Here is a 19,979-nt window from a genome sequence, read left to right as displayed (position 1 = left end):
AGTGTCAAATTTTTAAATCCTGTTATAAATTGATTTAAACAGTTTTTTTAGTTTACTTTCTTGGACTTACGCCCGTTTAAAAAAACCGATTCGTATGTACAAAGGGTGCTCAAGAACTCTATACTAAATGTGGTTTTATGCCCATCTTATTTCTTTTTACTCAAAATATGCTCATAATAGACCTTGAAGAGATGTTCGATTTTTTTTTTGCGGTGAATCACTCGAATTCTTATAATCTATAATATTTGTATGATTTTATGTTGTACGTTAGCGAGAATTCTGGAAGATTCTGGGCACCGGATATTTAAAAAAAAGAGTTTTTAGATTGAAAGTGTACAGATGAAATCGATACGCAAAGAGGGAATACAGGAAACAGAGTGAGTTTTGTCTCAATTGCATATAAATCGCATTTACCTAACCTAATCTAACATAATCTTATTTGATATGAGCTATAACCGGTTAAAAATGATTTATCCAGTTTTATCTGGTTTTTTTTTTCGGAAAGTGGTCGCTCCTTGGACGAGGCAGCTCTAATGTATTATTCAGCGTTATATGGGTTCCCAGGATAAAACACAAACTCAAGAATTGATTGAAACGAGTTGTCAAAAAATGATATTGTGAATATTTAGAGAATGTTGCACTTTCGAACATTAATAAAACAATAACTGAATGCGAACAAGGACAACCATGTTTAAATCTTCCAAAATGTAAGTAGCCTGCAGTTTTTCACTAATTCCCAGTCAAATAGATTGTTGGCTCGCCGATTTCGGGTTTTCCACTTGACCACTAGTCCAGAAGTTATGATCAGGGATGACAAAAAATATTCCATCTTATCACATTCAGAAAGGCAATGATGGAATTCATACGGATGACATGGAAAATTTTCCCAATGACGTGAAATATAAAAAAAATCAAATTTGAAGATACAGTTTTGATCTTGTGTCCTCGTCTACGTCATCCAGAATAACCAGAGATTCTTTAGTGGCATCATGACATTCAATTTGTACCCAATAAAGAATGTAGTCCCCCAAATGTTCCCCAAACTCGCCCTATTGAAGATTTAGTGTGTTACGGACTGTGTGATAAGCGATGCCTCATCACATTATTTTATTTCATTCTCTCAATTGCTACGATAAACTTGATAATATTTTTGAATACAGAATGAAGAGACCTTTCAAACGATATGTCATAAGCCGATTTAAAAACAATATTTCAATTTATGTACCGAAATAATGAATTTATTCTATTTAATTTTCACACTGTATAAAACCATTTGTTTCCTAGAAGATTTCGGTGTAAAATATGAAACTAGTTTTCATTATATGACTTCTGCAAACTTTCTATTTAAATTTATCGAGAATATAGTGTGTATATTTGTTTTAACAGCAGTGAACGTGTTAAAACAAAATTACAATATATTTATTCATTTAACTAAATTTGATACGCCACTGGTTTTCCCCGTACACAAACAAACCTTGACAACATTTGGTTTTTTCTATATACATGTATTATATAGACGAATAACAACTTTATGTACGATCTATAAATATTTGAAAAATTAACGGCGAAATAACCCACTGTTTAAGTTAGTATCATCAATAAGTATGACCGTCAATATGTCAAGGATAAGGTCGAATCGATCAATACTTTTGTGTTTTAGCTTATATTATTCAATCGGATGTTTCGTTTCGAAATATACACTTTTGAATAATACATTTAGAAACTTGATATTGCAAAAATCTTTGCTGATATTTTACATTCCGTACCAATAGGGTAAAAAAACAAAATATTGGAATCATCGAGGTACCAAGATATTTTGAGTAATTCATCTCCGGTGTCGTATAGTTGGGCCAAGAGGAGCAGCAGGATTATAAACTCAAAAAGAAGAGATTTAATATTAGACATGGAGTACTTCCTAATCAATTGTGGTGCTATTTACATAGGACAGACATTTCCTTATTTAGAAAATAGATTAAAAGATCATCAATACCATAAAAAAATAAAATTCCATCAAGGAATCACGAAATATTGGAAAAACATACATTCCATTAAGAAAATTTAAAAAGGAGAGAATTTAAAGTCTGTGATAAGTTGTACGATCCGGTGTTAAGGATCGGATAAGCTTCAGGACTGTACAATTTACCCTACAATATGTTTGAAATCAGATTTTGATTAATAAAATGCGAAATAGCTTTGATTATATAAAAAAAGAGGTAACAAATAGAGATTTACTCAGCTCAGATCTTATAATCTAGACATTCGAAGTTACTTGAATTCCCATCAAGCTGAAAATCATTAAAATTGTTTAAAATACAATTTAACATAGAATTTGAATGTTTCTTATCATTTTTGTGTATGGAAAAATTTTATTCGAGGTCAAAGGTAAAAAAAAATGAGTTTTCCGCAATTTTCAGCAAATGTATGAATACTTTTTTTCCTACAAGCCACTGTTTCTGAGATATAACGAATCAAAAAGTTGTAAAAGTTGTGAGTTTTTGTAAGAAATTTCTGTTGACTGGTCGTGACATAATTTCATTAAATGAATTATCAATTGACGAAGATGTTGTTAAAGTTCGAGGATGTTGTTCTGCAGCTCTGGTATTTCTCCGGCAATCATTATAGCCATTAAATACTACAGTAAATCTGAAACATTATAATTTTTACAACTTTTTGAATCGTTATATCTCAGAAACGGTGGCTCTCAGGAAAAAAAGTATTGATATGTTTTTTGTAGATAATTTTATGTTCTACAATTGTTATCCAAGGTATTTTTTTTATAAAACTTACCGTTTTGCTGATAATCGCGAAAAACTCGTTTTTTTGACCTTTGACGTTGAATAAAATTTTTTCCAAACACGGAAATGATGGGGAACATTCAAATTTTATTTTCAATTGTATTTTAAACAATTTTACTGATTTTCAGCTTGATGCGAATTTATGTAACTTCACGTCTAATTTGACCGGACTATTATACAGTTTACCAAGACTTCAAGAGTGCTTCAACAAAACTTCGGTAACAACTAGCAGTTTTTCGTTTTTATAGAGTAAAACTGATTGATTTCTATACAAAAGTACTGATTTCAACTCGGTCGAAGGTAAAGTACAATTTCTGTCAAACGCAAACATAAAAAAACCGATTGTGGACTTGTTGTTGGTTGTCTACCTCGCAAGCAAATAAGCAAATTTTATAGATTTGAAAAGAAATCTAATACAATTCATATTTTGATAAAGACCGAACTAGGACTCAAGTCAAGAAACTTAAAGCAAGACATTTTTTAGCAACAACAACATAATTTTCGGAATATTTTCTAAAAATTCAATTATATGTTTAATGTTTTGCGGACCGTTTTCAAAATTTTAGTGGTACGCCTATGTTTATTAAATAGATCGCATAACTACGTCAACCATTATGTACATAGACTTCCTTCAATTATCCAAACATTGAACATAAGTGCGTGTTTATAACGTGGAAGATATTTTAGTTGTGAATATTACAATATAAAACCCTGTTTGCATAAGAAATTTGTATAAAATATACATAATCTAATTTAGTTTATTATTTACTACTACAATTAGAATTTAGTAAACAAATTGTTCTCTCCATAGACCAGTTTTACATTTAAAGTTTGCGCATTTGTCAAAGATCGATGCAAAATCAATAAATCGATCAAAATATTTGCTTATCCTGATTAGATTAGTAAATTTCTTTCTAAACGCGCAACCCCAGATTTTCAAAATCGATATGCAACCATCGACATATCTGTACGTATTAAAGTTTAAATCAGTTATGACAAAGTATGGACGAATTCGCAAAATGAATAATATTTTTTAAAGTTTTTATACTACACTCGATTTCTCTACGGAAGTTTTAGAATGTGCACACTACATTTATAAATGCCAAGACAAGCCAGAGAGATAAATAGTAACTTTGAATTTAAAAATAAACATCGTACAAGACTAAACATCTCCAATAAATTCTTAAAATAATGATACCTTAACATCAACGAGTTTGTCAAAAACCAGAAACTCAGGTATATCTCGATCCTCGAGAATAATCACCCTTTTTTATAACTTTGATATGACTTTTAACAACCCTATATTATAAACTATATAATTAAATACATAAAATGTTATAAGAAATCAGTACAGTCTTCAATTTGAATCTGGCGCGCCTACACATTCTTAATTTCATATATGGTCCTCTGCAAAATTGAGTTTGACACTCCTAGTTTAAAGAAACACAGTTTAATAGCACTAAGGAACGCGCTTTTAGTGTCAGTTATACTAAAAATTGGAAAAAAAAGAAATATATGTCTGAAGATAACTGCAAATTCATCATGATGATTGCTACTTTAAGTTGCTATGGATAGTGATTTTGAATCCCCAACCTCAGGTCAAAACCAGCCCTAACTATTTTCACAATCCGAAATGAATTATTCAGGGACACACACAACAAAGGAGTGTTGCTTGAGGAGTCCATGCATCCTGGAATAATAGTTAATGCAGATTTTTATTGTGAAACTTGGCCACTCTATTCAAATCAATGACTGGAATTGCTCAGATCCACGACAATGCACTTCACGCAACGAACTCTCAACGACTTCAGCAATGTGACATTTTCGAACACTCTCCAAACGCTCCCGACCTAGCACCGAGTGTCCTGAACTGAAATAGTACCTTGGAGGGCGGCGCTTCCACACTGACGTGGAGCTCAAAGAAACCATCGCAACTCATTATCAATCATTAGAGACTACGTTCTATGAAGAGGAGATTGCATATCTCAATCGTGAAGGTGATTATATATAGAAATAAATTGTATCGTACTTTATTTTTGGTAATAAAATCATTTTTCTATGTTCATCCATATTTTCTTTCTAGCCGATCGGAGGTTGAAAAAGAAACAACCCTCGTAGGTTTGGGATTTCCAAAAGATCTTTCTGAAGAACTGGTTTCTAGATTGAAGCTAAAAAATTTGCTTGTCCCAGAAATGATCTTTCTAGTACTATTTAGAGAAGCGTAAAAAATAAACGGATATAATTTGAAAAATAACTTAATGTGATACAAGAAAAATGTTTGAAATCAACTTTCAAAGTGTTAAAAAATGCAGGCTTGTGTGATATACGAATTGTGAGTCGTTTTTCGTAAACTTGTACTACGTCTTTATAGGAATATTTCCCAGTTAGTCCAGACATTTCTCATTTCATCCTTGTACAATATTTACTAACTATAGTTGAAGTGGGAAAACACGTAGACGGCCTGAATCAACTTTGTGACAGGTTAACAAACCATCGCAGACTAAGTGAACAAATAGAGACTTCGTTCAAAAATTTAAGAGCAAGTTCTTATAAAATCATCAGACAATACCACAAATATCAAATGAAGTATACAATAAAGTATTATGTGAAAACGTATAAGTCGTTTTAAGGACGTAATCTAATTAAAATTTGACAGGAAACAGTGAATCAATTATATTAGACATAATAGTTTTTTTTTTAATTTTTATTGATTCAAATTTCAAGTTTAATAATAAGTGGATAGTCATGAGGAACTTTACATACTTTTACGATAAATTCAGTCCCTCATAAAGGAAATCACGTGACTACTAAATAGTGTCAACTCCTATTCTTTATTAATTTACAGGGTGATTCGTGGAATTAACCTTATATTTCAATTGCCTATAGTATTTACACAGCTATTTTGATTTTTAAAATTTTTTCACTCTACTATCAATGATTCAAGTGGTAGAAGTTTAACTTTGAAATTCCAGGACAGGCTTTGGACAAATCCATTTATTTATTCGTATTGAATATTACACCTTGTATAACATATTTCTTAAGGCCGCTTGATATGATGCAATGCAATGCAAGACGCCATATTTCTTGATCAAAAGCATGCGCAAATGAGTTTCTAATCTACTAATATTACGTTTTATTTTCATTAGGAGTTGTTCAAATGTTTCTTCATCCATATTCAACTAATTTTTCTATGTTTTTCTCGTCTGATTCTCTAGCTAATCTGTCTACTGTAATTAGCTCTTTTATTTTCAATTTTAAACTGCCCATAAAATATTAAATAAAGTTTGAGGTTAGGAAATTGTTTACTTTTACTTTTGGAATTTTGATTAGTGGCAACCATGATGCAGTGGTAAAAAACATAATGTCAAACGACATGCAATATTCGTCTGTGTAATATTTCAACGTTTCAAGGAATTGCATGTGTTAAAATATTCCATAGATGAATATTGCACGTCGCTTTATATTATGCAAGTCTCTTTCCATTGCATTATGGCTGCCTCTAACAAAAATTCCATTAGTAAAAGCAAACAAATGCTAACCTCAATTTTTGTTCAATATTTTGTAGCCGGTTTTAAAATGAGAATAATAAGTAAGTAACGAAGTGAATAATTGGTCAGTGAATCGCTGTCAATAATTATATCTGCTGCTGTCTTACTTTTGGTGGCAGATGAACAGGTTGGTTGTTAAGCAAAAAGTAACTAGATTTATCACTAGAATTGCAGCTTGTATGCAATAAAAACGACAGTTTTGAGTTAACGATCAATCTTATCAAACATAGGACAGACAAGTTAATTATTTAAGATAGTTTAAATCACATTGATTGATATTTGTCCTCAAAAAATATTTTTAATTGGAGAATAAATAATAAATTTGAATCAGAATGCAAATTCTAACCGCACTTTTTGTTTTTATTACATCAATTATTTACGAGAGTAATGTACGTTATAATTTTTGTAACCAATATGACGATATCGCAGTTCTACGCTGTTATAATTACAGAACATTATAAATACATCATCCCGTTTCGATTTTCCGAATAAACAAAAATACAAAAATAACTTGTAAATGACGAACTAGAGATGAGTCGGTGCGTCTATATCGAGATTACAAAATTTTGGAATTCGCTACCGGACAAATATTATCCGAGGTGAATTGTTCCTTTTTTAAAAAAAATCACCGTGGGCGTTTTGGAAATAAGTCAGTGCGTAAAAAGCCGAAAAATATTTTGGCAAACTTCAGACATGATTCACTTGTTTTGTTTGGTTATACTTTCTTCAATAAAATTAGAGACATGATGGTATAATTAATGTAATTTATGTAACTCGTTTTTTTTTGGCACCAATTAGGGAAATGGAAGTATTTTTGTTTTAGTTGATCACAAACAACGCGTACATACAGGGTGTCTTCATTAACGAAGATTTACAAATAAATCTGTTAGACTTAATTTTTAATTGAACGTCTTACTGTTTGTTTAACGTTTGCAGCGATGGAAAATTTTAATTGATCTCAAACAACGCATACATACAGGGTGTCTTCACGACATACGGACTATAAATGGTACAAAAAAGTTCCTATTGCAAAAAGGAAGAAAAAGAAGCGTTTATATTAACCATTCTCACGATAAAAATCGAGTATTTTACTAGTTTGTGTATTCTTAGTAACTTCGGTAATATACCGGGTGGACAACTAACAAATACCGATTTAGTGCAAATTGAGAGATTTAATCAGCTGCTTTGGGGGTCTTTTTTTTAAAATTTATCCAATTAAATGGTATTTTAGTTGCGATAATCGAATTCTTCAACAAATTCTGTGCATTTTTCAATATACAAGTTTTGGTATATCTCTTAAATTAAGAGGTGGGAGAGAGTGGGAACGATGTTATGAAAAATTGCCTGTTGTTTTAAACAGTTTTTTTCTAAACTTGTAAACTAAATTAACATTGAAATAGCGTAAATCGCATGTAGATATCTTTTTTCTGTCTCAAGATATCTTACGAAATTAAAAATCTATTCTGGATGAGAAGGCTAGTAGGTCAAGATATGGAGATAGAGATAAACTGTATGCAACAATAAAAAAGTAAATAAATGACTTAAATAAGATAAAATTGTTGATTGAATATGTAATATATTGAAAGAAATAACGAAATTAATTTAAATATTATAGAGTAGAATAAGAAAATTTGTTATAAAATTTCGTGGTTATTAGAAATTCAATTTTCATAAGATACGTATTATTTCATATGCTTTTATTGAAGTTTTATTTCCGTTTCATCAAATTGTTCGATACTAGGAAAATTTTCAATTTTACTATCTCAATATTGGATTTTCTAAAATATGCTGAATGCTGAAACAAAACGCAGTAAAAAGAGGATACTTCAACTTCCATTTCGCCTCTAGTGTTAGTTTTGTGGAGAATAAATAGAGAGCAATAAAAAATAAGTGTCCTTCGGTTACAGTTATTTCGTTTTTGTTCGGTAAAAGCGTTTTTTGATATGTTATTTCAAAATATATATAATATTTTATTAAAAATATAATATACAGATGAAGACACATTCACATTATTGAATATTCTGGTCGTACAATTGAGGTGCTTACTCCAGATAACATCAAACAAATCCACAAATTGGTTATATCTAATCGAGAATTAACATTGCGTGAGATAGAGGGGGCCAGAAATAAGAAGGTAGTCTATTCACGATTATGCTTGAACATTTGACCATGAGAAAGCTTTTTTCAAAGTAACAGTCTATCAAAAACAAGAACGTATTCATGATTCAGAGCAGTGTTTGGCCATGTTTATACGTAATAAATCAGATTTTTTGCGTCGATAAATGACAATGGATACCTCACTTCACTCCAGAATCAAAACTATCATCATTTGAGTGGACCGCAGCCGGTGAACTACGTCTGAAGCGTCCAAAGACACAACAGTCAGCTAGGAAAGTTATGGCTTCAGTATTTCGGAATGCGCATGGAATATTGTTCATCGGATATCTCCAAAAGGAAATTGATGTAGGAATACTGCATAGAGTTGTTGGATCTTTGAATGCAAAAATCAAGGAAAAACGGCCACGTGTGTCGAGAAAAAAACCACTGTTTTACCAAGGCAATGCATCGATCACGAGTCGTTGGCAATGATGGTTTAATTGAACTAATTACACTTTGGATTGCTTCCTCATTCACCGTATAGTCCAGAACTGACCCCCAGTGACTATTGGCTATTCGTTGATCCCAAAAAATGCTTACCGATGAGAAATTCAGCTCAAATAAAGAAGCAATTGCTGAAAATGAAGCCTATTTTGAGGCAAAGCAGAAATAATTCTACAATTCATGAATTGAATCGTGTTTTTCTTACGTAGTCACACGACCTATTGAGTGATATTGTACACTATGTTTCGTAAAATGTTTATAACTTCAATTATTCATTTCTGCAAACAATGGAATATTTCAAGAACGGCAAAAAGATCAGAATTAAGAAATTTTATTAAATGTATTTGATTTTTTGAAAAATGTCACAATTTTGCCACTATAGACCTTACAAAAACAGTTCTATCCATTTCTTTTTGTTAAATCTTTTCATTTTATTTGTATATTATATTATACTTACTTTTTTGTTCAGTTCTTGTGAGTTTCTTATAGCCAATATACAAATCTGAAAAGAAAAATGCCTAATTTAGAATTATTAATGACAATGCCTATAGATTTAGATATCGTTAGTCTGGAAGCGCCTATCGTGTAAAAAATTGTTCAATCAATTTATAAATCCTGCCATTTACAAGTTTCCTCCTAGTGTCGGAAAAGTTTCTTAATTAATTGAACACTTCAAATTTCACTTTTTAGCCGTCACTCAACGTTAGTGAAAAATGATTCCGTAACAACCTCTAACTTGCGTCTAGCTATTTTTAAACCTATATTTAAGAAAAACTCTCGGGAAAAGGTTAGTAGCGGAAAATATTTGGAAACGAACGCCCCAAAGAAAAATTATTTATTTCCTCGAAGTTTTCACCCTAAATATTTGAAAGCAACGATATATTGTACCAGTGAAGATCTATTGGATGTAGAGCAATGAAACAACGTGTTGTAAATCTTAAAAATCTATTAATAGTTTGAAATAAATGAATGGGGAGTGTAAAATACATATAAAAAAGGAAGAATGTATTTAAGGAAGATGTGGCAATGTTTGATTGAAAGAAATACTATAATACGTTCCGGTTTAAGTTTTTTGAAATCTAGATTCTTCAAAAAAAATTTGCTAAATGAAGTTCAACCTTTTGGTGAAGTATTGGATGAGGGACTTAAACACCTGGCAAAGCAGTATTCTTCGAATATCACAATAATTTGAGGAGTAACTATGAGAGGTCAAAGTGAGGTCTTACTATGACTATTTTATACCTGGATATAGCCACTAGAGTTTTTGAAGGTTAGTTGTATGTTCCAAAAAATTAGGAAGCCGATGGTGTCCACATTATTGAAGATACAATGCTTTAAACTTGTTCAAATATCTATGAAAAACATATGCTGGTTTAAAAAAAGACTCACGCCAAAATAATAGATTGGAGATACGATGCCTCAAACTTGTTCAAATATCTATGACAAACATATGCCTGTTTAAAACACCACTCACGCCAAAATAATAGGAGCATTGAGTTGAAATTTCAGGGAGATGTTTTTGAAGGTTAGCTGTATGTAGAAAAAAAACAGGAAGCTGATGGTGTCCACATTAATGGAGATACGATGCTTCAAACTTGTTCAAATACCTATGACAAACATATGCCTGTTTAAAACACCACTCACGCCAAAATAATAGGAGCATTGAGTTGAAATTTCAGGGAGATGTTTTTGAAGGTTAGCTGTATGTAGAAAAAAAATCAGGAAGCTGATGGTGTCCACATTAATGGAGATACGATGCTTCAAACTTGTTCAAATACCTATGACAAACATATGCCTGTTTAAAACACCACTCACGCCAAAATAATAGGAGCATTGAGTTGAAATTTCAGGGAGATGTTTTTGAAGGTTAGCTGTATGTAGAAAAAAATCAGGAAGCTGATGGTGTCCACATTAATGGAGATACGATGCTTCAAACTTGTTCAAATATCTATGAAAAACCTATGCTGGTTTAAAAAATGACTCACGCCAAAATAATAGGAGCATTGAGTTGAAATTTCAGGGAGATGTTTTTGAAGGTTAGCTGTATGTAGAAAAAAATCAGGAAGCTGATGGTGTCCACATTAATGGAGATACGATGCTTCAAACTTGTTCAAATATCTATGAAAAACCTATGCTGGTTTAAAAAATGACTCACGCCAAAATAATAGGAGCATTGAGTTGAAATTTCAGGGAGATGTTTTTGAAGGTTAGCTGTATGTAGAAAAAAATCAGGAAGCTGATGGTGTCCACATTAATGGAGATACGATGCTTCAAACTTGTTCAAATATCTATGAAAAACCTATGCTGGTTTAAAAAATGACTCACGCCAAAATAATAGGAGCATTGAGTTGAAATTTCAGGGAGATGTTTTTGAAGGTTAGCTGTATGTAGAAAAAAAATCAGGAAGCTGATGGTGTCCACATTAATGGAGATACGATGCTTCAAACTTGTTCAAATATCTATGAAAAACCTATGCTGGTTTAAAAAATGACTCACGCCAAAATAATAGGAGCATTGAGTTGAAATTTCAGGGAGATGTTTTTGAAGGTTAGCTGTATGTAGAAAAAAAATCAGGAAGCTGATGGTGTCCACATTAATGGAGATACGATGCTTCAAACTTGTTCAAATATCTATGAAAAACCTATGCTGGTTTAAAAAATGACTCACGCCAAAATAATAGGAGCATTGAGTTGAAATTTCAGGGAGATGTTTTTGAAGGTTAGCTGTATGTAGAAAAAAATCAGGAAGCTGATGGTGTCCACATTAATGGAGATACGATGCTTCAAACTTGTTCAAATATCTATGAAAAACCTATGCTGGTTTAAAAAATGACTCACGCCAAAATAATAGGAGCATTGAGTTGAAATTTCAGGGAAATGTTTTTGAAGGTTAGTTGTATGTAGAAAAAAATCAGGAAGCTGATGGTGTCCACATTAATGGAGATACGATGCTTCAAACTTGTTCAAATATCTATGAAAAACCTATGCTGGTTTAAAAAATGACTCACGCCAAAATAATAGGAGCATTGAGTTGAAATTTCATGAAGATGTTTTTGAAGGTCAGTTGTATGTAGAAGAAAATTAGGGAGGTTGCTTATGGTTTTAGAAAAATGATGATTCAAAGTTGTTCCAAATAATCATGAAAAACAAACGCTTATCGAAAAGTCGCCAAAGCTGAAATATTGAGTTTAAATTTCAAATAGATCTTGAAAGAACTCTGCATGAAGAAAAAAATCATGATGTTGCTTAGGGTTATGGTTTTACAAATACGAGTTAAATTGAACATTAGTTAGGTACCTTATGTTAATAATCCATGTCAAATAGAATAAAGAAATGTCGTGCTGGAAGTTTTTGCTGATGGATAGCTATGGCGAAGCTCGTTGGAACTAGGGATAGAATTACCCAAAACTAAGACCGATTTCGTGGTTCTAACTGTTTGAATATCACAAAAATATAAAACAAATAAATATGATATAGTCTCACATTAGTTTACAACGCTTTTAAGCATTTTTTAAAGAATTATTTTCTATAATTTGTCGTAAACTGGTAGGGTAATGTTTAATGATTAGATTCTTTAATCGCACTATGTTTGAGAAGGGTAATTCTTTTCCTTAAATAGAGGCTATATTCTTTTCAATTTAGTCGCCAGTATGGCTGTCGAATAGAGCGACCAGTAAAGCAGCCAGGAAATCACCAGTTTTGAAAGAAGTAGGACAATGCATACCTCAGTTTGCTGTTCAGTATAGACGAAAACGATTGATTAACATGACAGTGCAAAACACCAAAAACAATGATAAACCATTGTAGCAATACGTATTCCCTGGGGCAGGGCAACCAGTCGGAAGACTTGATGGAAAATATTTTCGATTCTACTTGATGAGAGAGTAATTTAGTTTTCAAATTCTGTAATTTCAATAGTTCTAATTCCTACAAACGATAACCTCTTTTTCTCTTAATCCATTTTTTATAAACAACTTAATTTTTGTTATGTAGAACGTAAAGTCTCGCCAGTTATACCGTTGAAGTAGAAAAAGGTGCCGCGTGACAATACATTCCCGGCCCTGGCCCTTAAGATCCCAGCTTTATAAAAGACCAAAGGGCAACTTTTCGAAAACGAGGTCACGCGATCGATATTTATACGGTCGCCAACGCCCCGTTTACTCTCCAACATAGGCGGCGATCATTTTTATATGGAACGAAGGTTAAAACAAACATTCGGATACATTTGATCATATTTTCGTCTAGAGTATTTTGCTGTATTAGGTTTGATTCCAATGGAAAGGTTAGCCATGAACTTGAAAGTTTATCACTCATAAAAGTATGGCATTTACGAATTTGAGGAAATAGAAATTGTTACTTTTCAAAATAACTAGATTGTAGGGTGAAACCGTTGTGCAATTATTGTAAAACCCTAGCGGAGTCGTTTAGTCCAGTTAAAATAGAAATTTGACTTAACCAAAATTCGCATAGAGCTGAAAATTGGCAAAGACGTTGAATACATCATTATAAATGAACTGTCAAAAATCCTACTTCTGCAAAAAATTTTATTCATGGTCAACAGTACAAAATTAAGTTTTTTTCCATTTTTCTCGAAAACGGTAACTATTATCGTGAAAATAGGTTAAACAAAAGTTGTAGATCATACAATTCTCTACAAAAATGGTCCAGTCACATTTTCTCTTACGACTCACCATTCGTGAGATATCGCGGTTTTAATCTTGAGTTATTTCTGGATAAGTTCAGTGTGGAATGGACGCCATGTTTAGGAACGTATTTAGTTTATGCTAGTTAAGGGAAGTGGGATTTTTTCTGTGATAAAACGTTAATTTTTTCATCCATTAAGGAAATGTACTATAAATACTTACGAACCGGACCATTCACGAATATTTATTTACAAAACTCAAATTATGACAATTAGAGATAGAATGTTTATGTATAATGTTATTATTTGTTTGAAAATGCTAATCAAATGTTAATAAAAGTGACAATAACTTGTCTTATGATAGTTCTTAGTCGTTACGTAGTATTTCAATGTCAATGAAGATATTTTTTTCCTAATAGTACATACACATAATAAAAAGATGGAAAGTTTGTTGTTGTAGAACTGTATTACCAAGAATATCACATAATAGGATTTACCATTTTGTCTATGTTAGCTTTAAATATTTCTATTTATAGAATACCCGGAAGATACCGGCCAGTATAAAGTATAAATATTATGAAATATCCATAAATTATTTTTCTATTATTTATTTGAAAATCCCAAATTAGTTTCAATAGCACAGAATCGTTATTTATTTATTTATAGCAGCTTTTAGACAAACAATTCGTAAATGTAAACGAGCAAAATTATACCTAAGTAACGGGGAACAAGATCAATCATTATCAAATAACCATATTTGTTTTCAATTTTCTAATATCTCTTACATATTGTCTTCTTTTTATAATCAAAAAATCTACCAAGCGCAGTCTAATTCCAGTCAATTGTTCCCGTCTGATATAAATATAGGTCAAAGACACAACTGGGAAAAGGGGCAGCTTTATGTAGCTTATGGGCCGAGAATGGAGGAGACTGTAAAACTCGTTTCCTAGCAACAATCTTTAGTAGAGTAGAGATTTATGAAATTTGGACATGTGACATATAATCACCCAGTATTCAAAGTTACCAAGACCAAGTTGGGGTTTCTGGTACCGTTGGCGATATTCATACTGAACACACTACACCAACACTCACAATTATACTGTCTGACGCGTGTTTCGATAACTAGTCTCTGAAGACGATAACTTGTTTATAGAAACGCGTATCAGACAGTGTAATCGTGAGTGTTGGTGTAAACAGTGTGTTCCAATGTTTTCACAATTTCTATTAGTTTTCAAAGATGGTCTGAAAACTTTCCATTCTCAACAAGAAAATTTTTAATGTGTTTTAAGCATGGTGTCTGTTTTAAGCTTCCCTCAATGCTTGCAAGTGTCAATATTGGATCTAAACCTTCATCGTGGTCTTTGGTGATAAGATCCTGGTGATTAATTCCATTCAAAATACCTGCAATTTTATTCTAGAAGCTTTTGACGTTGCTCAAGTCCTCTAGTATTAATTTTTCTATGAATTCCTTCTATTTTTTTACTCCTTTTAACCAACATTATCAGTTGCAGCTGATTCTTCTTGACACAGTCGACTTCTAACCTTCCATTTCAGCTTCTTTACTACATTTCTTGTAATTTCGCTCATACTTTCTTCCTTTTCTTCTACAACTTCGAATTATATAGATATCAGAAAGTTTTAAGGAACTTTTTCACGAGATTGTATTCAAACCTTCATTATGGTTCTTGGTGATAAGATCCTGGCGACTAATTCCATTAAAAATACTTGGAATTTTATTCTAGAAGCTTCTGATAATGATCTAGTTCTCTACTATTCATTTTCCTATGAATTCGTCCTGTTTTCCTTCATGACACAGTCTTCTTTACAAAGTTTCTTGTAATTTCGTTCATGTTTCCTTCTTTTTCCACTAAAACTTAGAATTATATCGACATTTCAAGATTTTAATCGGCATCCCAACAAGATTAGATGTAAACTTTCATGTGGTGATAAGATTGCGGCGATGAATTCCATTCAAAATACTTGGAACCGTAACCTAGAAGCATCTGATGATGATCTAATCATTTTTTAAATGGAAGGTGAGCTATAAGAAAGGGCTAGAACAATCGAATTATGAATCCCCATAATCTCATATACAATCCATGAATTCTCTATCGTAACGCCTTGGCTTAGTAGCTGAATGGCTAAGCGCATGACTCAATCCAAATGAAACTCCAATATTTTCACGATTTGTATTATTCTTTAAAACTTTCCATTTTCAACCAGAAAATGCAAGCAAAGAGAGACTCTGCATCATTACGTGGAGGTATCAGCTTAACTGAAGACGAGCGTTCGAGAAAATCATCGATATCGTGAATTAAGGCTATAGAGGTTATCGGCATTCATTCATCATGCAACTTGTATCCACTACTACACTTCTAAAAACGAAAAAACAGTCAGGACAGTGAACTGCGAGGGGCTAGAATTTGGGAGTTCTAGCTTGTCATTCTCATTCGCCCTTCTTAATTTTCTAAACTTCGATTTCGTGAAGATCCATCAGAATAGAGACGAGAGATATATAGAGAGTGGTATACCGATGTTTTTTCTCTTTTTATCAAACGTATGAAGAAATTTTAGTCAATGGGTAATATTAAGTATTTAGCTTCAAACTAGTGATGCCGTATGTTGATTTATGTTTTTTCTGGAAAGTTATGCGACTGTTTTTTTTTGGGATAGTCATGGGATTATGTTCATCGACTATCTTCAAAAAATAAAACAATGATAGGAGCATATTGAGCATAATTGTTTCATAAGAAAAATTTCGTAAATAATTTTTTTAATACAATCTTCACTTGCATCAAATTTGTTAACGAATGGACTATAGTCAAGTTTCATTTCAAACAGTTTCTAATGGTAGTCAGTGTCTCCTACATATGCAAATGATCATTCGAATTTCTCTCCATTTGAATTTCATTCTATCAGACAGCAAAAAAAACGAAGAAATGCTAATTTAATATAATTATAGTTAAGTACACGTAAAATTTGGCGTTAAATTGTTGGATTTATATCCGATTGGTTAAACAAAATGTCGATTGTGTATTGTTTCGAGCTTTCCAAACAATTTCTTTTATCAACGTTGCGCTTCTACTCCATTAACCATAAACTTATATAACACGATTATACAGAATAATGCAACGTAAATGCGAAATTTGTTTATCTGTTAAAAAGTTTACACAGTCAGTAGAGATAACGAAGATAAATTACAATCGCAAGTTTATTGAATCAGATGAAATTAACTAATTGAAGGAAAAGTACTAAGGCTGAAGTATAAAAAAATATATGAGACGCTTGTTTCTAAAAAGTACCAAACACGTTAAATGATAATTTTTAGGAATCAAATTTTTTTCTTGGTTTTTTCTGATATTCTGCAAATTCCGCACGTAACTTAAATCATTTTTACAAACAAAATCTACTTGAATTTGGTACATGTTGGGACATAATTGAGATGTAGTACGTTTTGGAAATCAAAAGAGGCTAATAATCTTATCACTTGCAAATCTTATCTTGGATATAATACATTGTCTGCTTCGTATCCTGATTTTTTAACAAGAACGATGACACATCAGTTTTCTTATCATTTTCAATATGATTTTAATATGATATCTGTTTTACGCTTCCCTCAATGCTTGCAAGTGTCAATATTGGATCTAAATCTTCATCTTGGCCCTTGGTGATAAGATCCTGGTGATTATTTCCATTCAAAATACTTGGAATTTTACTCTAGAAGCTTCTGATGTTGATCTAGTTCCATACTATTAATTTTTCTATGAATTCCTTCTATTTTTTTGCTCTTTTTAACCAACATTATCGTTCTTCATGACCCAATCGACTTCTAACCTTACATTTGAACTTCTTTACCACGTTTCTTGTTATTTCGTTCATTTTTTCTTCCTTTTCTCCTAAAACTTCGGAATATATCGATATCAGAAAGTTTTAAGGGGCTTTTTAACAACATTGAATTCAAACCTTCGTTATGGTTCTTGGTGATAAGATTATTTCGATTCAAAATACTTGGAATTTTACTCTAGAAGCTTCTAATGATAACCTAGTTCCCTACTATCTCTATTATCATACAAAGATTAGATCTAAACCTTCACCATCATCCTTGGTGTTAAAATCCTGATGATTAATTCGATTTAAAATATTTGGAACCATAATAACCTATAAGAAAGAGCCAGACCAATTAACAGACTGTTATTTTGAATATTTCATCAGATTCCACAAAATTTTTAGTAAATTTCTACCAGTTCATCCATTTTAAGTTGTGTGAAACAGTGTATCAAGTTCCCTAAGATTATACAATGTCATCATAATTATGGGGAAATATGGCTGGCATGTTTCAATGACTACGTTTTGGGAAAAACCATTCAATGTTGACTTTAAACTTGCCATGCCAAAATGTAACTGTCTGAAAATAATCGAAGGTTTTTTATATTGCTAACAATATTAGTTTAGAAGATTTCTATGCAAACTCTTCATCCTTATGACTATTATTACGGATAAAAAATACATTTTCTTCATTTAGTTTTCCTTGTTTATTCTAAATTATCTCCCCAAGAAGATAATACCGTCTTATATAATGAGCTTCACCAATTTGTGTTTTCGGAAAAGGTTGATTCTGCATCATGTCAAAATTTATTCTGATTGAATTTTCAAGGTTTTTGTTTTAACTGTTTAAAAGTACTTGCGATCTTCTGATATGAATCATACGTTTGCGAGCTTCATTGTTTTTTAATTTTAGATGCTTCGAAATAGTCAATACAACTATCAATTTTTACTAAAGCAAATACCAAATTAAATACCTCGTGATACAAATAGTATGTGGATACTTCATTATTAGTCTCTCTAGTTTTTTTTGGCAAAATAATGTACAGATTTTCTTAATGCTTAGTCGGTAAACATTTTTCGAAAGATTATCTTCTCAGATCAAGAACCAACTTTTTTAGTAAAATCAGAGGGTTCATTTATTCGGAACTCAAAGTTGTTTAGTGTCTTCCAACTCTTATTTGGAAAAAATTATATGATTGTCCAATATTTTTGAATATTTCACAACTGTCTCGTATTTTTCAAAGATCGAAATTACCGAATACGGACCTGTCTAGTTTATAATTGGAACAATTCTGATTGAAAATTTTCGCCTTCAAAAAATAAGAAAACGTGTTGATGACTATTCAGAGATATTTGTGTATTTACTTAATGTTAAAAATAAAATGTTTTTATAAACATTGGAACGTGACTAAGGTGGTCAGATTCCCGAAATTTGTAGATTTTATTTATGAAGACTGTATCAGTATTTATATCGCTCTAAAAAGTAGCAAAGATACAGATCAACAGTTGGCGATATTCATAATGAACACACTATTCACACTATACCAACACTCACAACGTTACACTGTCTGAAGCGCGTTTCGATAAGTTATCGTCTTCAGAGAGTGAATGTAAACTATAGTATTTTACGGTTGGATATTCATACAAAACAAAATGAGAATTTAGTTATATTATGGAGAAAATATTTTTAGACAAAATTTAGAAGATGGGCCATGGAAACACTAATCAATAAAGAAGTAGAGGATGTCAGCACATAATCCATCGTTGTATGGAATCCAGTTACTTCCGAATAATGTTTATCAACCCAATTATTGGCTTTAACAGAATTTTTAGGCAGATATCAATGTTTTTAATAAAATAAAATTCCTTTTTAGTCATTTTTTGAAACTAACAAACGCCGTTTCACTCCAAATGCTATAACTTATAAACCAATAGTCCGACAGCTATCAAATTTATACACGTGTTATTCAAAGGTTAGTTCTAACTAAAAATTATATGAATTCAACACTAGTAGCGCCATCTATGTATTAACCTACGAACTTTTAGATTCACCTAATACGTAAAAAATGAATGTTACTTTAGAGCCTTACTGTATAATCCTGTCTTGGAAATGTAAATATATTTTAAATTGTGGTATTAACTTATATTTGTATAAATAATTATCACGTCGTTTATATAAATTGCGAGCAAAGAAAATACCGGCCTTGAATTAGGTAAACTTGTGTATAATTCCAATTTCATTGTTTACAAATTAGTATCTGATGTAAAGCATGCGAGAAAATTTTTTTTATTTGACTATGCTTAAAGAAATTTTGCTTTTTTTGACATTCCATGGTTTGTTAATACAGTTCTATTTTTTATCATATTGATGACCTTTTAATCTATCTCCTATATATTGAGATGTCTGTCCTATGTAGAAATGTGACATGACTACTTAGAATGAATTTTTTGAACGGTTAAAACAATTTTTTTATTGATATTCATGTCGATGTCTATCAGGTCATCACTAACAAATGAAAGAGGCCAAAAACAACAAGACATATCATCATATAAAAAATATATAAGAATA

The 19,979-nt window shown here is 31.6% G+C and overlaps 1 protein-coding gene and 1 pseudogene across 4 annotated transcripts in view; both read right to left on the bottom strand.

Moving 5' to 3' along the window:
- The window catches only part of LOC130901461 (protein Tob1), an 83,318-nt gene that overhangs the window by 16,756 nt on the left and 46,583 nt on the right, over positions 1-19,979 (bottom strand). For 3 of the 4 annotated variants that reach the window (XM_057812875.1, XM_057812877.1, XM_057812876.1), the window contains exon 2: positions 9,402-9,446. The exons of the other annotated variant lie outside the window; for it this stretch is intronic. The gene's annotated coding sequence lies outside the window, so the exon portion shown is untranslated. The remainder of the gene's footprint in view (positions 1-9,401; positions 9,447-19,979) is intronic. 4 annotated transcript variants of the gene reach the window in all.
- Positions 14,382-19,979, bottom strand: part of LOC130902489 (uncharacterized) — a 28,065-nt pseudogene continuing 22,467 nt past the window's right edge.

Source organism: Diorhabda carinulata, chromosome X (assembly GCF_026250575.1).
Source record: "Diorhabda carinulata isolate Delta chromosome X, icDioCari1.1, whole genome shotgun sequence".
NCBI classification, from domain to species: Eukaryota; Metazoa; Arthropoda; class Insecta; order Coleoptera; family Chrysomelidae; genus Diorhabda; species Diorhabda carinulata.
This window is presented reverse-complemented; position numbering and strand designations above follow the sequence as displayed.